The following is a 16405-nucleotide window of genomic DNA, read 5'->3' on the forward strand; positions in this document are numbered from 1 at the left end:
ATAAATATTGAAATTTAGGAAAAAAAATAAAATTTTAAATCGTAAGCATTACAGTAATTATTTTAATGTTGTTAAGGACGATGCAGATTTGATTTTTTTCTTCATATTCAGGATGAGGTTGATATTTTTGCGACGATTGTTTTTATTGAAATGTATTTTCTAATCAGTATTCGTTTTACGCGACCTGAGTATTATTAAATTATTAGCCAAAGTTAAGAATGGATATGATTATAATATATATTTATTATTTCATTTTTAAATTAACATATCCGTTTTGCCCGTCCTTCCCCTATGCATCCTTATTCACTTGCTTTTACGAAAAAAAAAAATTTACTAAATAACATCGTAATTTTCAATAATTCAAACAATATTCTGTAGACGGCAGCATCGTAAGAATTTTTATGTTACTTATTACTTACATTATTTGTGATAATTACGATGTTAACATCGTAAAAATTAATGAGTAAATAGTAATTTTCGAAATATAAAATCATAGAAGTTAAGATATTGAAAAACTAGTCCTGGATTAAAATGTTACTATTGTAATTTTTCATATGATTTTTTTCCGTGAACTTTATTCAAGATTATCAATTTTTTCAAAATGATTTTCTTTGTTCAAGATGTTTTCTCTTAAGCCCGTTCAATTTCATCTTAGTGTAATAAAATTTTGAAATCTGTAATTTATAAGTAAATTAATTTTTTGCCCTTCAGTGTAACGAAAATTTTTGTTCCGCTTAATTTATCAAAATTCAGCAGCTTGTTTAAAAAAAAAAAATAGATCACTTCAACAATTTTTCATATTTTTTATACCCCAACTTATAACCTTCCTACTTTATTAATAACAAAATTTATTAATAAATTTCAGACGAAAATAAACACCCAGGTGTGTATCAAAGGCTCTGCACCTGGGCTGCTATCAACAAAATGAACGACTTCCTTATTGGTACATGCCTGTCATGATTTACGAGTTACCTAGCTGCAGAATAGAGCCTAGTCTAGTCTAGTCCAAGTCTCAACCCGTTCCTCGGCCATTAACCACAGCTAAGCCCGTAAAACATTCGTTGATGCAGTATCTGCGAATCCATGTAAATCGTGCAGTTGATAACCCAGCTGGGAACGCCGACATTACACAATCGTACCTATAAATACAGTTCCCGTCTTCAAGCTCTTTAGCTTTCTACTCTCCACTTCACAAACTCCTTCTTTCTCTCTCACTTCTGATGCACGGCCTCTTTCCGCTGGATCACTTCGTCTGCCTTAGTCGGGCGCGCTAACCAGCACGATCGTAATTTAGATAGCTCTATTGAATCTGGAAAGACAATCAGGTTTTTTTTATATTCTGTGGTATCTCTGATCAGGCATTCTTATCATCATCACTTTTTACGCCCGCAATCAGAAGCTCCCTCCTATCACCCGGGAATCTCGACTTGATATTTCAGCGACTCGGTGTTTTTGTTTACCATTTTATTTCGTTATCGCGATTGTGTGTGTACTGGATGTATAATACACGATGTAACAAGCCCCTGTTATAGATAAACAAAGTCATTAGTTTAGATCTTAAGTCCGTAACAGACCGGCACTCGGTTATCAAGTGAGTTTTCAAGACCCTTGAGCTTTACTTGGTTCGAGCATATCCAGAAGAGGGTGAATCTCAAGAGACCTTAACTTCAAAGCTTAACTAACATCTCTGGCATATTCACACAGTCATCAGCTGGAAACACCCACAAGGATCTACTAATTATTTACATACTTTATTATTATTGATAGTATAATTAGTGTTTTTTTTTAACTTTGCGCTATTAAGACCGATGATTTTTGAAAAATAGGAAAGTTATTGGCTTTACCACACGCAGAAAAAAATTTTGTTAAGATAACCTAAGATATGTTGTAACAAATGAATTTGTTAACATAGGGTTAACAAATTATATGTGAAAATAACAAAATTTAGGTTACAACAAGTTATTGAAATGTTATAACAACAAAACAATTTTGTTACTATAGTAAAATCTTTAAGTTGATTCAGCAAAATTAATCTATTAAGATAAAATAACAAAGAGAATTTGTTGAAGTAATAAAGAGAATTTGTAAGAATCGCACTGAGAATTTGTTGGGATAACTTTGCCACAGTAAATTTTATACGAATACATTTAAATATATGTTATAATTCGGAGATTAATTCAAACATAATTCAGACTTTAATAACATATTTAAATTTTCTATTCTTTATTTTTACATCTATTTTTCTTCTGATTGTTTTCATAAAATGCTATACTATATATTATTTTTGTATGGACGGCCGCAAGAAGTTTCGACTTCAAGGTCGATGAATAAAGAAATAATAATAATAATAATAATAATAATAACAATAATAATAATAATAATAATAATAAGACTGTAACACCATAATAACACCATAATAATAATAATAATAACACCAAAGACCGATGTTACCGGGAATTATCCAACACCTGAGCGGGTGGAAGCTTTTTGGACTGAGTTGTATGGAGATCAACCAAACGTGAACGCCAATACTCCAGCTCTGCACGACTTTAAAGCATTCTGTCGGGAACACCGTAGACAGAATGCTGATGAAGAGAGCCCTGCAGTCAGTGTGAATGAAGTTCGTTCAGCTCTAAATGGCAGCAAAAATTGGGCTGCCCCGGGACCAGATGGCATAAATGTCTTTTGGTGGAAGAAGTTTACTTCTACCCACCTCCATCTGGCCCGTATATTTACATCGTACATTAGAGCTGACGAACCGATTCCAGACTGGCTCGTGGAAGGGCGAACCGTACTGATACCAAAAAAAAGGTGACTTGTCTGACCCAAAGAATTACAGGCCTATCACCTGCTTGAATGCGGTATATAAAATTTTTACAAAAATTTTAAACAACCGTATTTTGCATGAGATAGAACCTGTATGGCAACAGATATATGAACAGCGTGGCAGCAAAAGAGGCCTGTCAGGTTGCAAAGAGAACTTGATAGTTGATCGATGTGTCACACAAGATGCGATCTACTATCAACGCAACCTGTCAATGGCCTGGATCGACTATCGCAAGGCATTTGACTCAACTTCTCATGAGTTGATTTTATATCTCCTCAAATGCCTGGGGGTCAATCCTGAAATAGTGGAATGCATTCGGCGTACAATGCAGCTCTGGCGAACGCGTTTTCACATTAGAAGTGGAAACGCATTGCACATAACCGGAGTTGTAGAGTACAAACGAGGGGTCTTCCAAGGTGATTCCTTAAGCCCTCTGCTGTTTTGCATCTCACTGCTGCCTATATCTGTTGCTCTCCGTAAAACTCGTGGGTACTCTGTGGGGCCTCCGGGTGATCGAAAATACTCGATTACCCATCTGCTTTATATGGATGACCTGAAGCTTTATAGTGCTGATGAAGATCATCTACAGGCGGCTCTTAACATCGTAGCAGAGTACACGCGGGATGTCGGAATGTCTTTTGGGTTGGACAAGTGTGCGGTCGTACATCTGGCGAGGGGTAAGTGCTCTGTCACGGGTGATGATGTCGAGTTGGTAGATGGGAGCGTTTTAAGACAATTAGACGCCGGAGAGTTGTATAGATATCTAGGAATGGAAGAGCACCGCATGCATGCGGTCTCCGAAGTCCAAGCAACTCTCCGTAGCGAGTATGTTAGGAGACTCCGGAAAGTTTGGTCCTCCGAACTTTCCGGTAAAAATAAAGTCTCCGCTACTAACACGCTCGCTGTCCCAGTCTTACTATACTCTTTCGGTGTCTTAAAATGGGCCCGAAAGGATCTGCGAGATCTCGACATCAAAACCCGTAAGACTATCAACATGAACCGGAGCATGCACCCCAATTCATCAGTCGCCAGATTATACCTCTCCCGGTCCATCGGTGGGAGAGGTCTGCAGAGTTTGGAGCGGCTGCATGATCGTTTGGTCCTGGGTTTAACACACGAAGTTGTCAATTTCACTGCAGACGAGGATGACTTTCTTATGCAAATTGTTCATAAACATGAGAATGCGCATAAGGGGTCGTTCTTGTATAAGGCAGCTATATATGCAGCAAGAACCCTTGGTCTTGGAGAGATAAACGCTCTTATGGAACTCCGAAAGGAGGAATTCAAGAGCGTCATCAGGAACGCCGAGGAAAAACTACTCCTAGGCGAACTGATGGACAAGTCCATGCACAGCGTGTTCTTCAAACACGTGCGTGATCATGGCTTGTCCACCCAGCTGACGTTTTCCTTCTTAAAGTCAGCTGGCCTGATGTCCGAGACTGAAGGGTTCATATTTGCTTGCCAAGATGGTGTCATTAACACTCTAGAATACCGTAGCAAGGTGCTCCAGGTGCAGCTTCTGGACACGTCATGTAGGATGTGTAAACAACACCCGGAGACGCTCATGCACCTTTTGTCAGCATGTCCTGTGCTGGCGAGAGGTGCATATATCCAGCGTCACAACGCTGCCCTGAGAGTACTGTACTACTATCTTCGTCATTACTACGGTATTGACGTGACACCGGTGCTGCCTTATCTGCCAGGAGATATTCCCCAGGTTGTTGAGAATGACAGTTGCAAAATTTATTGGAACATGCCGTTTGCAACAACTCGGCGGATAGATCACAACAAACCTGATATTGTGCTCTTCGACAAGGCTACTCGTGACATTTATGTCATTGAGTTCTCGGCCCCGGCTGAATACAACATCTCAGCCAAAGAAGAGCACAAAAGACAGATATATCAGGATCTCCTGTTTGAAATTGGCAAACTTTACCCAGGTTACCGTGTCAAGCTCGTCGTCCTGATTGTTGGCGTCCTCGGAGGGATGAAACAGTCTTTTGTATCCTCACTTGCCAGAGTTCCAGCTTGCTCATCAAAAGCTGAATTCTTGGCGGTCAGGATGCAGAAGGCTGTCATACTAGGTTCCCTCCATCTACTTAGGAAAATGACTTTGGCCTGCTGTGATCACTAACCGCCTTGTTGTGCGGAGTGGTCCAGCAGTAATGGATGGAGCTCAGGCTGGGCCCTCGGAGAATCGGACTCCGGGGACAACCCCCCTGAGCATTTAATAACATAATAATAATATAATCAGAACCCTTGGTCTTGGAAACGCTCTTATGGAACTCCGAAAGGAAGAATTTAAGAGCGTCATCAGGAACGCCGAGGAAAAACAACTCCTAGGCGAACTGATGGACAAGTCCATGCACAGCGTGTACTTCAAACACGTGCGTGATCATGGCTTGTCCACCCAGCTGAACTTTTCCTTCTTAAAGTCAGCTGGCCTGATGTCCGATTTTGGGTCCACACATATCGCCGCATTTGTAATAAAAAATAGTATGTGCAACTCGTGCGACGTTGTCGATTATCCACTCAAGCAAAATATTATCCACTACCAATATACTATTAGACTATTTTTAAGCAATTATTTATTTTAGCATTCTAAATTTTATTTATTTGGAATGCCCCCCCCCCTCCCCCCACTCGGGGCTTTTTTCTTGGACCCCAATGGAGCTTGCGGTTCTGCTATGCACGATATACTATTTTTGCTTTTCCTTAATTAATTTTTCTATTCAAATTTGAATAAAACTGAAGACGAATTTAGGACACTGGTGCGACAAAATAGTGTAAGATACTCGTGGCTTAAATTAAATGAGCGATCATTCACGGCGTGTCATAATCGCTCATTTAAGCGACTCGTATCTTAATGTACTATTGTGACAGCAACAAAATGATTTTGTGATTTAACAAACTGGTTTGTTAGTACAACTTGAAACATTTTGTTAATGCAACTAATTGATTTGTTGTTATAACTATACTTATTTATTACCACAACATATTTTTCAGTTATCCCGTCTTTTGTTATTTCAAAAAAAAAACATTTTAATGCGTGCACCGTTTCCAAAAATTGAATTGTTATTAGATCTCCACAGTCTGAGGTTCTAAAAAAATTCCATTGAAATGTGACATGTATAGATTGATAAATAAATTTTTTCTTAACTATATCTAAAATTACAAATTTATGAAAAATTTTTTATAAGAAATATAAACAATAGAAGATTTAAAACGGGGTTTTTGGGGGATTAAAAATGTATAGAAAAAAATTTTCTTTAAAAATAACCTTAAATTAAATACAATCGTGTGACATAATGCGGCCCTTCATTATTACCATTTTTTACACAAAAATTATAAAAAAATTTTTTTTTTGTCGTAATCGCTTCAAAAGCTCAACTTTTGAGCGCTGGGTGGCGTCCGTAAAGGGATTCTTTTCTAGAGATTCTACCATACCGTCTTTTTTTTACAGTCTAAGCCGTGAAGTTTACCTCTCCCTTTTTATATGGACTTTTCGTGTACACCGAGATGGAATTGAGAGAAATTGTAAAAAAATAAGTCACATTCTAGTGTACCGACCGACGACGAAATGCTCGGCTTCGCCTCGGACGTTAAAATTACGCTCGTTCCAAACCTTCTCGCCACAAACCTTAAGCTCATATGGAAATATCGTCGCTGTCAGAAAACCGCCACTTTACGGCCTTATGACATAAATATCTATATTTTATAGTAGAGTAGATAAAATTTATGGAAATTTTTTTTTAAAAAAACCTAACAATTATCTCACTTACCGACAAATGATGAAATCATGCCATCCGTCATACGATTACCGTGAATTTAATGGTAATTTTTAAGAAAAATTTCTTTGAATGTAAGTATCAATTTTGGACTTCTATAAAATGTGCATTTTGATTTATTAAACTTTTGTTTATAATTTTAACACAATATATTATCTATAGATATTAGTAACAATGAAAACCTGTTCATTATATTTGATATTTGTCATTTTATCACAAATATTTCTCAGCTATACTTTATTACTTGCAGGTGGCTCAATTCTTTGATTTAATTATTTTTTATTTAATCCTGTATTGAAAAAATAAAAATTAACTTACTTTGAATACATAAAAACTTTTATTTCATCTAAAAATACATGATCAAAGAAAAACCTAATTTTATACAAAACTAGGGTGTGTTTTTTTTCATAATCTCATCGAGTAAAAAGTTATAACCCGTGTTTAACGCTCTTAAGCAGGTAAGTCTTAAGTATGCATAGTTAATAAGTGTTTATTTTTTTATTTTAATTATTATAAACATGATTATGCAATGCATTTTAATATTCTAACTACCTAGTTAGATTTTAAGAAAACTCCTCACGTATTTTTCAGTAGAGATTCTTTTAATAAAAAATTAATAATGATTTTTCGTATGGATCAACATTCACAGAAATTTACCACAGCTTCAGAACAAAAAAGTCGTAAAAACTTTCCTGTGGTCTAATTGTGAATTTCACACATTTAAATGTTATCTCTGACTCCAGTAATATGCTAAACAGTAGCGTAATGTCGTCTCGTGAAAATTACACACTAACGTTAACATTTTATTTTTTACTGTAACTTTATTTGCAGCGAAAGTTTTTCTGATATAATTTTCTGTCCCTGGATACCAATAAAAAAAGTTTAGGTGCAATTTTTATTTAGTTCGTTCTAAAATTTGTTGAAAACAATCCTCCAAAAATAGGTAAGTCCAAATGTGAATGTCTAAGCGATCATGTTTTACGTAAATTGATCAAAGTAAAGTTTTAATGTACAAGTTTTTACTGATAATTTCAATAATTTTTTAATAATTTTATATCAATAAATAAGTTAATTAAAAATGAATTATAAGAAATTAATTTTTATTTAGAATTCAATTCCAAGACTCAGGTTAGTTTTTCAGCGAATAGTATTTTTTCCATAAGAATTGAACGCCCTCTTTCGTTCCAATGCATGAATCATTAAAAAAGAACCAATTAAAGACTGTATTACTGACGGTCAGCAAGCGAAACAATTGAGTCTATAGACTATAGTTTCAGCTATTTTCAAACTGTATTTAGAAAAAATTTTTATATCTGGCTGATCAAAAAACAAAAATTTCCCCAACTGCCAGCTCATAAAAATGAATAATAATAAAAAAATAAAAAAAAAACAATTTTAAGTTGCAATTGCGATTCTAGAACTTTTCAGAAAGTAGATGAGAAGATTAAAAAATAAATTGAATTGAAAAATAGATTACTTAAAAAATTATTGTGTTAACTCATTTATAAAGACTTGATTAATCCACACTATAAGCAATTAATCGATTAAAAAAAATGACTGTAAGTTTAATATCATTTTTCTCCTTAACACTGTTTTATTTTGTATAGTTTGTAAGTACAATAGGACTGTCAGCTACAATTTATAGGGCAAAACCTTAGAATCTTGATTTTGAAGCGTTATTTGAGAACGCTTCCGTGCTCACGCTTAAAGCATACTAAAATTAGTAAATTCAAAAGTACACACTTCAAAAATCTTGCTTTGAAATTATACAAAATGTGTTTTATCTTTCGACTTTAAATTGTATAAATTTAAACACTAATTACACCGTGAAACTAAAGTCATTTACAAAATTGTCTTTAAATTCCAGATACTTTGAATACGCACCGAATTTACACGAAAATCCCTGAATTCTACAACAGAAGATTGAAATACCAAGAAGTAAATATTTCGCGTGTTTATTTGACTCAAACTTTAAACTGAGCTTTTTCGAAGAAAATGTAATCAACAACTCTATATAGAATCTTTGAAAATCGTGTCTCCAATTTTTAGAAAATGAAACTTTTTAATCCACTATAAAAACCAGTTCATGTTTCGTGGATTTTCCTAGAAACAACATGCTTTTTATTTACTCCGTTAAAAAAAGTTCCATTTCATTAATTAATTTTTCCGGCGGACCGTTTTATCCACCATTGTAATTTACTAATTCATAAGTTACGATAAAAATTATAGTGATAATTATAAGAATTATAATGGTACTTGATACCCGAGGTACAATTGAATTGACAAGACAAAAGATATGAAAAGGAGCATAATAGAAAAACTTGACTCTTGTTGCATGTCAACTTACTTCAAAAGACATTTCTAAGTTTTTTATGCTGTATCATGATGATAATCATAATCATAATCCACATTTTTCTTGAGGCACATATATGTGCACCGGTGTATATTTCCGTCTCAGTTACTCTTATTGTCAACGCCAGGAGCCAGCCAGATGATGCTTTTTCGCTCGAGCAGTATAGCCCAGAGTGGCGAATTCAGAGCCGGATACTTCAGTGAGTGACGTAGTGGCTGGTCGATGCGACGCTTGCGCCGTCGACGGCAGCGTCATGTAGTTAATGACAACCATACCATCACAGACCGTCTTCTTTCACCCCGCTTACTGTTTTATTTTATTTCGCCCGCACTTTCATTATATTACACAGTTGATAGACACATATGTTTTTTTATATCAATTACTGTCATTATCTTGTTATTTATAATTGTAGTCATTCCATTTGAGGATTAATGTTTGGGTAATTATTTTGCTTTTACTGAGAGGACCGGGAACTTGCAATTTCATTTCGTATTCATGTATACGTTCACATTTCATATGCATGGAAATCTTGGAAATTATCGTTAATTAGTATGTTATGTTTACTTATACGAAAAGATATTGAATTTTCCACAAGAATAGTAAGTATAATACATATAATTGTTATAATAATGAGAAGTCTATTAATGTTGGAATTCATAAAGACATTGATTTGCACAATTTCAAAATTTCAATATTGTTTCAAAATATTTACATTCCTTGATCAAAGAAAAAGTTTCATTTGAATGAATAAATTATAACTCTTGGATGGAGATCAAAAAATATCTATTCAAGAATTTCATCCTTTAATCGAGTAATTTATTGTGTTCAAACAAAGTACGAATCCATTTTTACCCTATTAATTTTTTCTCTTGATTTCAGGCAGGTAAAATTGATTCAAGATGATAGTAATTTCTTTAGCCAATTTCACATTGATTCAATCAAGTTATTACTTTACTTGTTTCAAAAATACATTTTTTGTCATATCAACCGCGAACGTTGGATTTTCGAGCAACATACAGAGAGCGCAAAGAATACGATTTCTGGCAATCTATACTTTAGTTAAGTTACCTCGCACTAGTATCAAAATAGTTATTTTCGATACGTATGCGAAAAGATTAGTATATTACAACCCTAGGCCAGAAAGTTGGATTTCCTGGCGCATGGGATATGATGGCCATCATATCACATACGTCAGGGCATCCAACATTCTGGTCGTGGGTTGTATACTATTTTTCTGCCCTCCAGGCGGAAAGTGGCAACTTTCGGCCCGCTGCGCTAAACGAAATTGCCGCTTTCCACCTCTGTCGGACAGAAAAATAGTATACAAACCTATGGCAGGAAAATAATAAATATCTCAGATCACATATATGTCGACCTCGGCTTCGCCTCGGGCAACATATATGTGTTCTGAGACATTTCTCATTTTCTTGCCACAGGTGTGTAATATACTATTTCTTGCTCTCCAACCGAAAGAACGCAACTCCGTGGAAGGGGTTTTGCCGGGCGCGAAGGGGGCGCCGCCCGACTTTTGCAAAGCCGAGGCTTTGGTGGTCGGGGCGGACATAAAAAAAAAAAAATAAAAATTAATAAATTAAAAAAAAAATATATTATTTTAAAGTTTTCTAACAACTGTTCTAATTAAGAGTGATAAAATGCACAGAACTTGGCACAAATATTTAAACTCGTTCTAATAACAGAATTTATTTTTTTGAGTTGATTAAAAATTAATTTTTAATTAGTAATCGACGACTAAGAAAGATTAAAATTAAATTATTAGAAGCTTGTAGAGTACATGTACTTATTGTTTTATAAACATTGCTTGACTAGCTGTCAAAATATAAAAGAAAGCAAATAAAGTCCACAAAACTTTTATATTTTATTTTGTATAAACTTTTTATATAAATCATTTGTGTAGTGTTATTATTAAATAGTTCATTAATAATAATCTAGTTATAAATTATTTTTTATTACTTTGACATATTCTGGTTAGTTTATACGCTGACATGTTACATGCGGACGATGTTGTGACTGTTAGACAGTTGAAATTCGCGCCACGAAAATATGAAAAAAATGCGAGGTTCTGTGCTGTCCGGTCAGAAAATATGCGTAGCGGGCATGCGCCAAAACGAGCTACAAATGTTGCTCTTTCTGGAGTAAAATGCGTCCAGAAAGAGCGTACTTTTGGCTAGGAGAGCAAGAATTAGTATATTACACACTTAGGGAAGTAAAGTAAGAAATGTCTCAGATCACATGTAATTGTTGGCCGAGGCGAAGCCGAGGTCAACAAACATGTGATCTGAGGCTTTCTTATTTACTTCCCGTGGAGTGTATACTATTTTTTTGCTCGACGAAGGCAGAAAGCGGCAACTTCGCTTAGCGCAGCGGGCTGAAAGTTGACGCTTTTTGCCCGTCGAGCAAAAAAAGGTATTTTGGTAAGCCTGAAGTGACGTCACGAGGCGGAGATTATGGGCGCATTCTCAACAAAACCGAGTACGTTGTTATTGATCGAGTGAAGCGAGACCGGATATTACGTACCTGATTTTGTTGGGAATGTATCCATAACCTCAGACGAGTGTCATCACTTCGTTTATTACCAAAATACCTACCTTTGCGGATTTGTATCGAACAAAATTTGTCGTAATATCAACGGCAAAACTCAGATTTGAGAGAATGTAAACAAAATTTATTAGAGTTTAAATCAATATTTTTAAGCGGATATAAAAATCTTGTTTACAAGAATCGACTTGTCGCCAAAATTTTTTTTTTCGATTTATACTTTCCCTGGCGGACGATTGTAGAAGTAAACGAAACTAAATATCCTATAGTAATTTTTAGCATCTGTGTGGGAAAACAAAGACAGATAGAAAGAGAGATGTCACTTATCGATACGTGTGCGAGAAAAGTAGACTCAACTATAGCTGGCCAGATATCATTCATTTTATCCCTCTTAACTATAGCTCAAAAATTCAAGTTTCGCGGTTGGTATTACAAAAAGTAACTTCTCTCTCTTTCTATCTGTTTCTAAATTTCTGCACGACTACTAAAATACGCTATAGATGAGTCGAATTATCTTTTAATTTAACAAACGTCCGCTGGGTGGAGTAAAAATCGTAAAAAAAAATCTTAGTAACAGTCGATTCTTGTAAACGATCTCAGCATATACGTGCGTTTAATCCATCGCTATTTAATCTCGTGTTACATAATTCTTGTGCCTTTAAATAAAATAAACAGTAATTAAATATTTTTGACTGTTTTCTCAAATCCAACTTCCGCAATTGATATATACATTTTTAATCATTAACCAGTGAATTTCTACAATACGGTTTCACCGTATAAAGTTCGTTCTTACCGAGCGATCTGTCAGTCAGCATCGGATACCCAGGGGGTAATCACTTCTTGCCCCCTCCACGCCGAATTTTGTCAGTCCGTTTGATTCACTCCGATAACTTGACAAACCAAAATTTCGAGAAAAATCACTACCGTTGATTTGGTAGCCCTGAGTTATAGATAACAAGTAAGAATTTCTATATTATCTACAAATCGTTCAGAACGTTCGCCATTTTCGAACACGTGCTTGTATTGCTGAGATGTGAAGAGTTGTGATCAATTGCGATTCAGTTTTATAGCAGCGCTAAGCAAATTTATAATCGTGCTTTAATTAAATTGTTATTGTGTGTATGAAAAAGAACATTAATATGTCTTGGTGTTGCGTTAATAGTTGCCGACACACAAAAAAAAATTCGTGCCGATTTCACAGGTTCCCGAACGACCCAAAAGTGTAAGTAAAATTTATTGTTTGGTTAGGTTAAGTTATATTGATTATGAAATTAAATGATATTTGATAATTATTTTAATGAAATATTTATGACAGAAAAAAATTCTTTTGAAATGCCACTAGTAGAAATTATATGAAACCAAGAATTCAAATTTTCAGAAATAATACTTAAACCTTTAAGACGTCACTCTTAACAAATTTTACAAATAGTAACCTACGGGGAATGAATTCCGAAAAAATAACCTCTCCAACAATCATCCATCTTCAGGATTTATTACATTTCGCTCCAACATCTTCTGTTGAAAACCTTTACAGTTCATTAACTCCTGAAGAAGAGATGACAATAACAGATGACATCCCAATATTACAACTGCAAGACACAGAAGATAATTTCGATCTACAAATGAATTTAATTTTTGGTGATCCAGAAGAAAGTGATGATGGTGAACTAGTTACAGAGAAAGAATTAATTTCGGAAAAATTACTAATGTAAGACTCGAGGTTTATATTTTGTATACCACTCATATTTATTTATACATCTACAAGTAATAACCCGACAATGACTACGGAATGTGACAGTTAATGAAAGCCAATATAATTAAGGGATGACAATGACTGGGTGACGTTGTACTAGGACCCATCGCGTGAGGTCCTCATGAAGGGTGGCGTCGGAATGCCCCTAACAATCTCTCTCGTAGTCCTCTCAACCCTCGTTGAGTGGGGGCGAGTCTTGTCACGGGCTGGGGGTAAGACCTTACGTCACAGATCTCGGGCCTCACGATACTCGACAGTCGTCAGCCTCGGCAATAAGAATAGCGCTGCTTACACTAAGTAATCTGTGTAAGCTTATTCTTACGAAATCTTGTCAGCAATGCAAGTCGTCTGTTTTGACTACTGACACGAATGGCTATTTCAGCTTGTCATCGGTCACAAAACAAAAAATTGTAAACGCAACAATTTTTTTTAATGATAGTATAAAAGCACGACTCCACGAACAAAATATACTCAGAATAGCCAGAGAAATTATTACTAATGAATTATTACTAAGTTCAAGTGCTTGCTTGAAACACTTCAAAGCTTTAAATGCAGAATTGTCCGAAAAAATTATAAGTTTTCTCGTCCGGCAGCAGTGTTTTTTGTTGAATCGCAAAACCGAGTTAGAAGAAATGAAAACCGCTAATGCTAATAAGATATCAGTGCTAAGCGGAAAGGGTAAATAATTGATAAATCTAGTCGTTTGCCAAAAATTTATATTGTACTGATGTAATGAGCTTCATCATCACTTATTAATACTTAAAAATCATATTTTTAAACTACGTATACTTTTGACACTAAAAAAAAATATTTTAATGTGTTAGCAAAGAAAATTATATAAAAAATCTAAGTTTATGAATGACTATTAAAAAAATTTAGGCACATCAAAATGTATGTAATAAAAAATTGCAATATTTAAACGAAAATTTTTATAGTGTTGATAACAATTGTTTGTTGCAATAAAAATTTTAAAAATAGTATGATTCAATTTTTGTCGTTTCAAAGATTGAAAAAAAACCATTGTGATAGTATTAATAACAATTGTTTGTTGTTAAGATAATTTAGAAAAAAGTATTAAAGACATCCTACCATATAATAATGTTTGTAATAAAAAATTGTAATGCTGTGATATTTTGCAAACTGATGTATGATTCAATTTTTGTCGTTTCAAAGATTGAAAAAAAACCATTGTGATAGTATTAATAAAAATTTTTTTGTTTTATAATTTGTGATAATTTTTTTGAATTGTTTATTTAAATACTCCTAATTTGGTAAAATTTTTTAATGGAACTCACCTTAAAAGTAAAGCCTACTGTCTTATTTCTAATTTTTTCTTACAATATAAAGACATAATTTCATTTTTTTACCGCTTAAATTCGTTACATCTCTATTTTCTTATTATCTATTTACTTAACTATATATCTATTAGTTTTATTTAATTAACATAAATTTAAATTAGGTTCAAAAATTAAATTTAACATTTGTTTTTCGAGTACAATAAAAAAAAAAAAAAAAAAAAAAAAAAAAACAACTGTGTATCGGACTCGAACCCCAACTCGAAAATCAATAGACCGAGCACTTCAATATTTGATCATTCGGTGCTATGATGTAAATGTTAAAGATATTTTAAATATTCATTTTGGTACATCAAGTTATTTGAAAAAATTTGTTAATTATTGTTTTTTATGAATTAAGGTCAGAGCCCCAATAGATGCTTAGGAACCAGTATATTCACGAATATAGAAAGATGGTTGGTAGATGTGTGGTTAAACTGGAGCGGCTTGGAAGGGCTGGTGCTATGAATCGCAATGTACGCGTTAAGTTCGGCAGTCAGAGGTTTGTTGATGAGGTTATGAAGAGTGTAAGGAGTAATCCTGTGAAGCTGGGTGCTGTAATGCCTAAAGCGCAAGTTCCTGATGCTCCTGTGTATGTTCATAGGCGTTATCCTTCTTCTCTTTACAAGCTTCATGCTGATGTGCGTAAGGCTTATCCTAGGATCCAGGCTAGGAGTGTCTGGATTTCTTTTGCGTGTGTTAACGTCCGGTATGCGGAAGATAAGCCTCCAGTGAAGCTGTTACCTTCAACGGGAGTAGGTCCTTTGCGGGGTCTGCTTGATTAGCAGCGAGTTGCTCCCTCGGTATCATCATCATCATCACCTGGAGGCGTGTCTGACATTGTGGTTGGCACTCTGCGACCTCTGTTTAATAAAAAGTGTATGAGAGTGTGTCATGTTAATGCTCAATCGTTAAGGAATGAGCGTCATTTAGAGATTTTTAAAGAATATTTTCGTGGGAATAAGTATGATGTTATTGCCGTGTCTGAGACTTGGTTAAATCATTTAATATCTGATGATATGGTGTTCCTGCCGTCGTTTGTGCTTCATCGTCATGACCGGTGCCTGCGGAGCGGTGGTGGAGTTGCTCTCTATATCAGGGATGACCTGATGTCTAAGTGTGTATAATAGGAGGGGTGATGTAAGGGAGGATTATTTACGCCTGCCTAGATCTAATTGTCGGATATTTGAGAACTCTTTTCTTATCCGCGGGATACGCATTTGGAATGCGCTACCCCCAGAAGTAACTAAAGCTGAAAATTATGAACTGTTTTGTAGTGCGTGCTATAATTGTTATTTGCTAAAGTATTAATTTATGATATTGAGCTTCGATTGTCATTATTGTATGCTGCTGTGCCTTGAATGATATTGAATGATATTAGTTTTGCTTAACTGTGCTATTACCAGGTTTTCTGGCAACTTGTCTCATATCTACCACGATTATAATTTATAATTTATAATTCACGTTATTATTTCATTATAATATGTTATTATTTTATTATTTTCAATTTATGTAATTACATGCTCTGTATTTTACACTGATTATAATGTATAATTATGATGGTCCTGAGGGAGCTAAGGCTCTAGGGTCAATAAAGTTTATTATCTATCTATCTATCTATCTATAGATATACAAATACATGGAGTGATCATATACTGGTTCCTGAGCATCTATTGGGGCTCTTCTTACCTTATAGGCTTGTAAAAATTATTGAATTTTTGAGGATGAAATTATTATCACCTTTAATTTTACGTTTTCAAAAACTCCCGCTTCTTCATTTCGGCTTCAGGATAC

At 34.7% G+C, this 16405-nt stretch overlaps 1 long non-coding RNA gene across 1 annotated transcript in view; it reads left to right on the top strand.

The window, feature by feature from the left end:
• Positions 1-9107: 9107 nt before the first annotated feature.
• The window catches only part of LOC123268596, a 50671-nt gene continuing 43373 nt past the window's right edge, over positions 9108-16405 (top strand). Inside the window, exon 1 of the long non-coding RNA XR_006510260.1 lies at positions 9108-9567. This is a non-coding gene — a long non-coding RNA (uncharacterized LOC123268596). The remainder of the gene's footprint in view (positions 9568-16405) is intronic.

The sequence above is a fragment of the Cotesia glomerata genome, linkage group LG7 (genome assembly GCF_020080835.1).
Source record: "Cotesia glomerata isolate CgM1 linkage group LG7, MPM_Cglom_v2.3, whole genome shotgun sequence".
NCBI lineage: Eukaryota > Metazoa > Arthropoda > Insecta > Hymenoptera > Braconidae > Cotesia > Cotesia glomerata.